Source organism: Portunus trituberculatus, chromosome 14 (assembly GCF_017591435.1).
Source record: "Portunus trituberculatus isolate SZX2019 chromosome 14, ASM1759143v1, whole genome shotgun sequence".
Taxonomy (NCBI): Eukaryota; Metazoa; Arthropoda; class Malacostraca; order Decapoda; family Portunidae; genus Portunus; species Portunus trituberculatus.
Genome location: NC_059268.1, coordinates 789,449 through 796,975, shown reverse-complemented (window position 1 = coordinate 796,975; position 7,527 = coordinate 789,449).

Here is a 7,527-nt window from a genome sequence, read left to right as displayed (position 1 = left end):
TGTAAGTAACTACGTATGGTTGAGACATGTTTTTGAGATAAATGTTAAGGATCAATGGATAACTGAATGGCGCTCATTATTACGTAGTAAATCTTCATGTAATACTTATGTTTCTTATAAAGATAATTTTACCTTAGAAAGTTTAGTAAAATTGCCAAAACTATCTAGATTTTCTCTATGTAGACTAAGAACTAACAATCACAGATTACCAATTGCGACTGGTAGATATAACAGAATTCCAAGAGAGGAAAGGACTTGTGATAAATGTAATAATAATGTAATAGGAGACGAATATCATGTGTTATTAGAATGTAACAATCAAGAAATTACACAACTTGGGATAAAGTATTTGCCCATGTATTACAGAAATAGTCCAAACAGGTACAAATTTGTGGAGTTATTGCAAAATAACAGATACACGATACAACGTAGAGCAGCATTATTTATCAAGTCTGTACTTTCTATTTTTAGATAATGTGTAAAGAGAGTTTTTGGATACTCTGAGATGTTTACTGTGAAGGAGCTGTGCTCCATACTTTTGTCAAAGTCTGAGCATAAATAAATTTGTCTTGTCTTGTCTTGTCTTGTCTCTCTCTTTCTCTCTCTCACCACACACACACACACACACACACACACACACACACACACACACACACACACACACCGGTGATAGTAATAACTTTAATAAATCTCACAAAGGTCGTGGCCGCCTCTCCGCCACACAAGTAATGGCGCCAAGGAGCACCTGCTTGCCTTTCCAATATCCGTCAAACCTTTGTCCTCCTCCTCCTCCTCCTCCTCCTCTCCTCATCTTTCATTAATCCCTCTCCTTTTCTTCTTCGTGATTTCCTTCCCACTCTCGCCGCATCACACCACTGTCACTGTCTCCTGCCTCATTCTGTCTCTTACTTTCACCCTATTCTCTGCTCCTCAGCAGGAACTCCTTTTCTTCTCGGCACAACTGTCGCCTCTCATCAAATGTTTGAGAAGCCAAACAAAAGTTGAAGCTCCTCAGATTTTCTTCAGAAGCAAAGAAATATTTCATTTTTCAACTAAATTACTGTTCAAACAAAACGAAGGAACAAATTACTTTTTTTCTGCATGATAGACACGAAAGGAGTGAAATTTTTAGTCATCGCTGTTGACAAGGGAAAAAAAAAGTGGAGTAAATACAGAAGAAAGTAAGCACTCATATAAAGGAAAAAATGAAAAAGAAATGTTAATGAAAGACTGAATATAATGATGACACACATCTGATATAGGCTGAACACATAACAGAGGTGATAGTGTCTGGCATGGAAGAGTACATTCTTCATTCTTTATCTCAACCTAAACTTTTTAAACATTGGTTTAACTCAGCCTGTTCTCGTGCTATACATGATAGAGAGGTTGCCCACAAAAGGTACTTGAGTCTTCCATCTCCTGAATCTCATGCACTTTATATCTCTGCCCGGAATCATACCAAGTTTGTTCTTCACCTTACCAAACACTCCTTCATAAGTAGAAAATGTCAAAATCTTTCAAACTCAAACTCCCCTCGAGACTTCTGGCATCTAGCCAAAAACATCTCAAATAACTTCACTTCTTCATCTTCCCCTCCTTTATTTCATCCTGATGGCACCACTGCCATCTGTTCTATCTCTAAAGAGAGAGAGAGAGAGAGAGAGAGAGAGAGAGAGAGAGAGAGAGAGAGTGAGAGAGAGAGAGATCTAATTGGGAAAAATAGGAAAATGGAATTGGAAGCAAAGGTGAAAGAAGGTGGAGGAGAAGAAAGAGGAGAAGAAAGAGTAAAGGTGGAAGAAAAGGAGGAGGAAGAGGAAGAAGAAGAAAAGGAAAACAACGCTCCATCACACGACAGACACCTCTTCTCCGTTTCACCTTCCACCAATCCTCCTCCTCTTCCTCCATATTCCTCCAATTATGCCTCCCCTTCTCCTCCTCCTCCTCCTCCTCCTCCTCCTCTTCCTCCTCCTCCTGTTTCTTTTCTTTTCTTTATTCTGCATTTTTACTTTCCTGAAATTCTTCTTTTCTTTTTTTCTTTTCCATTATTCTTCTTCTATTTTTTTATTGCTTTTCTGATATTATTTCTCATTCCCTCTTTCTTTTTCCTCCTCCATGTCATTTTTTTCTTCCTCCTCCTGCTCCTCTTCCTCCATTTTCTTGCATTTCTTTCTTTTCTTTTCATCCCATCTCCTCTTCCTTGTTCTCCTTCCTCTTCTTACTCTTCCTCCTCCTCCTCGTCTTCTTGCCTTGTCCTTCCCTTGGCTTCATTTTATTGTATTTTTGTCTTTCTCACAATCCATTTATCCGCGGTGGCATAGTGGATAAGGTGGTGAGCGTGGGATCGAGCAGACGTCCACGCGTAGGTTCGAATCCCACCACGTACAGCCTTAAAAGACTTTGCCATTTGTCGAGTGGTTTAAAGTTACCTACATATCACCATGATACCCAGGTTCTAGGTGGTTACACTCAAGATGAGCTTGGGCGGTGATATGGACCCTAATATGGGTACCACTATAAATAAAATTGTCTGCACCACTAATGGGCGGAAGCTGAACAGCGCTTCCCATACACTCTTCAAGTGTGCCTCCAGGCGCTATAGGCCTTACCGTAAAAAAAAAAATCCTCCTCCTCTTCCTCCTCTTTCTCCTCTTCTTCCTCCTCCTCCTCCTCTTCCTCCCCGTCCTGTATTTCTTGATATTGTATTTGTTGCTTCAAAGATTCTCTAAGTAGTTTCCCTTCCTCAATCCCCCCTCTGTCTGTCTCTCTCTATCTCACTCTCTCTGTGTGTGTGTGTGTGTGTGTGTGTTTTGGTCATTCACTCTTAAAACGTTCCCGTATTTATGTTTCATGTTTCATTTTTCTTTGAGTCTCTGGTTCAATTTTTCTTCATGGTCGTTTTAATATTATTATTATTATTATTATTATTATTATTATTATTATTATTATTATTATTATTATTATTATTATTATTATTATTATTATTATTATTATTATTATTATTATTATTATTATTATTATTATTATTATTATTATTATTATTATTATTTTATTATTATTATTATTATATTTTTATTATTATTATTATTATTATTATTATTATTATTATTATTATTATTATCATTATTGTTGTTTTCTTTCCTTGGCTCAGTTCTTTTTCCTTTTTATCCTTGCCATTGCCTTTGTGACGTCATTTTTTCCTCGTTTTCTATTGAGCAGGTGTTACCTTTCACCTGCTTAGCTGAAATGGACACAATGCAAAGGAGAGAGGGAAAAGAGGAAGGAGAAACAAAAGAAAAGGGAAATAAATATGAAAGGAAAGGTAATGCACGAGTCTCGCCAGTATTCAGAGACGTCTTCGCCTCTCACTGCGGACAATTTTGCAAGGCCACACAGACAACTAGCCGGGTTTCCAAGACAGTTTATCCTTTTCATCACGAACAATTAGCAACTTTGGTTTCAATAAAGTATTGGAGTACACGAGCAGTACACTGAGGTTGTCCCACTGAGTGACTTCACAGTGTTCGAAGCAGCAGCAAGGAAGTCAAGGGGAAGGGAACAATTCACTAATCTGGAGCGTAAGAAAAACAAAGAAGGCTTGACTAGCGATAGCCTTGCACTGGGGGAGTCATCCGGCAGCCACCACCGCATCAGGTTGACACGTGCCAATGTTCAGTTCAGGGAAGGCTCGAACATTTCCAGAACAACATGCGGAAAATGACAATAATTTCACAACATCGCGCACAATTTACGTCAAGTAAGTAATTACCATGACGGCATTACCTCGCGATGAGGTTAATGAAAACAAAACAGTCCTTTGTCACATTAGAAATGACTTCACTAGTTGAAAACAGCCGCACATTATTTCACTTACCAAGTCAATACAAGTGTGGGTCTGTTCCAGAGAGTGTCTTCCTGGAACACTGATGACATGCTCCTCAATTATGAGACAGACGACACTTCAGGGAACTGTAATGTTTCACATCCGAGGCAGCTGAGCCACTCACACACACACACACACACACACACACACACACACACACACACACACACACATACAAACGCCGCCACGTCAGCCAGTGATAGGTGGGACATGAGTGACGGGGCGCCTCATTAATGGCAGTGGTTAGGTTTGGCCTTCCTTATCTTGCAAAACTTTCAGCTTTCCAAAGAGAGAGATAAACAAATACAAGTGATGTGGCGCGAAGAGAAAAGTGATTAATGCTGTAGCAGAGAAATAAATGAACTAGAAACGAAAAGATAAATAAATGAATAAGCAAATGTACAAATAAATACGTCAGGAAGTAAGTAATAAATGGCTCAAAAATCAAACACTCCTTCAACAAACTTTCATTATGAACAAAACATGGAAGCAAACACGACAATGATTGGCGAAAATGTGCAAATGCGCGGGGATGACTTTGCACCAAATGTTTGTGTGGATTCAACTCTTCCATCAATATGAGACAAACACTGCATATTTATGTACACACACACACACACACACACACACATACACACAAATAATGTTTTATATCCATATGTATAAATAGTAAAGTTATTTTGCCTGAGTGAATGCCTGTGTATGTGCTTGCACGCATGTCAGTATGAAAGTAGGGGAAAACACACACACACACACACACACACACACACACACACACACACACACACACACACACACACACACACACACACAATTGCTCGTCCCCACGCTTTATGAGCAAACATTACGCAGAAACAAATTAAACATCTATGATTAAACTATTTTTGTGTGTGTGTGTGTGTGTGTGTGTGAGAGAGAGAGAGAGAGAGAGAGAGAGAGAGAGAGAGAGAGAGAGAGAGAGAGAGAGAGAGAGAGAGAGAGAGAGAGAGAGAGAGAGAGAGAGAGAGAGAGAGAGAGAGAGAGAGAGAGAGAGAGAGAGACGAAGAGAAGCAGGAAAAAAAAGGGGAATATGAGAAGGACAAGGAGAAAGTGATAAGAAGGAAGAGGAAGAAGAGTAAGAAGAAGAAAACAAAAACAGGAACAAAAAATAACAAGGTTAAGAAGAGTGAAACCAGAAGAAAACGAAGAGGAAGGAGATGAGAAACGATGAATGAAGAGGAAGGAAATGAGAGAGAGGAGGAAGGAGGAGGAGGAAGAGATACAGCGTAGGGAAGAGGGAGCAGAAACCTTCATGACCCTTGCCTTGATGATGGTGGTGGTGGTGATGGTGGTGGTCGTGGTGAAGGACAAGTAATACATGTAGGAAGGAAGTGTCTCTAGGAAGCAGCAGTGAAGAGGCGAGGCGCGGGACTGGCGTGAGGTGAGGAGCGCCCTAAGACACTGACTGACTCCTGGTGTGTCTTGTTGGTGGAGGTGAAGACAAGAGGGAGGGAGATGACAAATGAGAGGGTAGAAAGGGAAGAGTGACTGAGAGGTAGAGAAGGAAGGTGACAAGGAACAACGGTGAATGGATAGTGTGGATGAGGAAGACACGGTGGATGGAAAGGAAAGGAAGAAATAAATGACGGTGTGAAGGATGGAGAGGGAAAGCAACCATTGTAAATAATACGTGGCGGTGATTGTGTTGAAGAAACCATCGAAGAGAAAAGGGACGAGAAACGAATTTAAAACACACACAATTATGGACCAACTGGATAATGAGAAACTGATCCTTAGAGAAGAATATGACATTCAAAGCACAAGATCGCATAATAAAAAGCTGAGAAAAGAAAGATGTCTGAGAGATGTTAAAAAATATAGTTTCCCGCAAAGATGTATTGAGGCGTGGAACAGTTTGAATGAAGAAGTAGTGTCTGCAACGAGTGTGCATACTTTTAAAGTAAGATTGGATAAGTGTAGATATGGAGACGGGGCCACACCAGCATAAAGCCCAGGCCCTGTAAAACTATACAAATAGGTAAATAAAAATAGGTAAATACACACACACACACACACACACACACACACACACACACACACACAAGCACGTAAAAGTCATTCCGCTCTTCCGTTAATCCTGCAACCAACACAAAAAATTGGCAGTGAAAAAGAGAATGAAGGGAAGGTTGAAGGAAAGAAGGAAGGAAGGAGAGAAGAAAGGAAGGAACAAGAAGTGATGTGAAAAAACGCTGAAGAAAATAATGCAATTCACCACTACCACCACGGTCGCCTGCTGGTCACCCAGCCAGTCTTCCCCATTACGGAGCGAGCTCAGAGCTCATAGACCGATCTTCGGTAGGACTGAGACCACAACACACTCCATACACCGGGAAAGCGAGGCCACAACCCCTCGAGTTACATCCCGTACCTATTTACTGCTAGGTGAACAGGGGCTACACATTGTGTGTGTGTGTGTGTGTGTGTGTGTGTGTGTGTGTGCACTCCCCAGCTACCGCCTCCCGCCATCACAACAGGAAAACTGAATGAGATAGTAAAATGAAAGTGAGAAAAAAGGAAATTAAATAAGGATGGAAAAAGAGAAGTAAGTGAAAAGAAAAATAGAAAGTTAGAGAATGAAAAAGAATGTGATGATGCTTGCTTTGGGGTCCGAGGGGTCTCCAAGCGCACGGGTTCGAATCCTGTCCACGGTCCGAGTGTAGGTTGGGCTTGCTCACCAGGGGCAACGGTTTCCTAGCGGGTGGGCTTTGAGAAAGCAGGTACCCCAAAAAGTATCCCCTTTAGACCATAAATTCTCGTGAAAAGCCCACATAGTGTAAATAAAAAAAGAAAAAAAAAAGCAGAGAGAGAGAGAGAGAGAGAGAGATCCCAAACTATCAGAAAGGCAATTATGGTAGGTTACGTCAGTTATTAGGAGAGGTAAACTGGGAAGATAGTTTTGGAAATAAAACTGCACAGGAGATGTGGGATATTTTTAAGGTTGTAGTAAAGGGTATAGTGATGCAGTGTATCCCTTACAAAGATATAAGGCAGAGAAACAGGAAGCCATTATGGTGGACTCATGAGATAGGTAGCCAGATCAGAGAGAAGAAGAGGGCATACAGAGAGTTGCAGAAAAGTGGGGAAGATGTAGATTTGATTAGGTACAGACAGGTCAGAGATGATTTGAGTAAGGTTATAAAAAAGTAAAAGGCAGGCAGAGATAAAACTAGCTAGAGCTGGGAGTAAAGATCCCAAAAAATTATATAGTTATTACAAGGTCAGTGATAAAAGAAATAAGGATAGGATTGGACCACTCAGAAAAGATGGTGTAGTAGTGGATCAAAATGAAGACATAGTAGAATTATTGAATGAACAATTTTCTTCAGTATTTACTAGGGAAAGAATAGGAAATCCTGTTACAAACAGTGCGACGAGTAGTTTAAGAGCTTTAGAAAATATTGATATAAAACCGGGAATTATTAGGAAATTTATTCTTGAACTAGACGATAGGAAAGCCAGTGGTCCTGATGAGCTACATGCCAGAGTACTTAGGGAGGGTGTAGACAGTATTTCTGAAGCACTTAAGTTAATCTTTAACATGGCTTTAGATCAGGGAGGTCCTGTCTTACAAATTTGCTCGATATCTTAGAATATATTACCAAGGA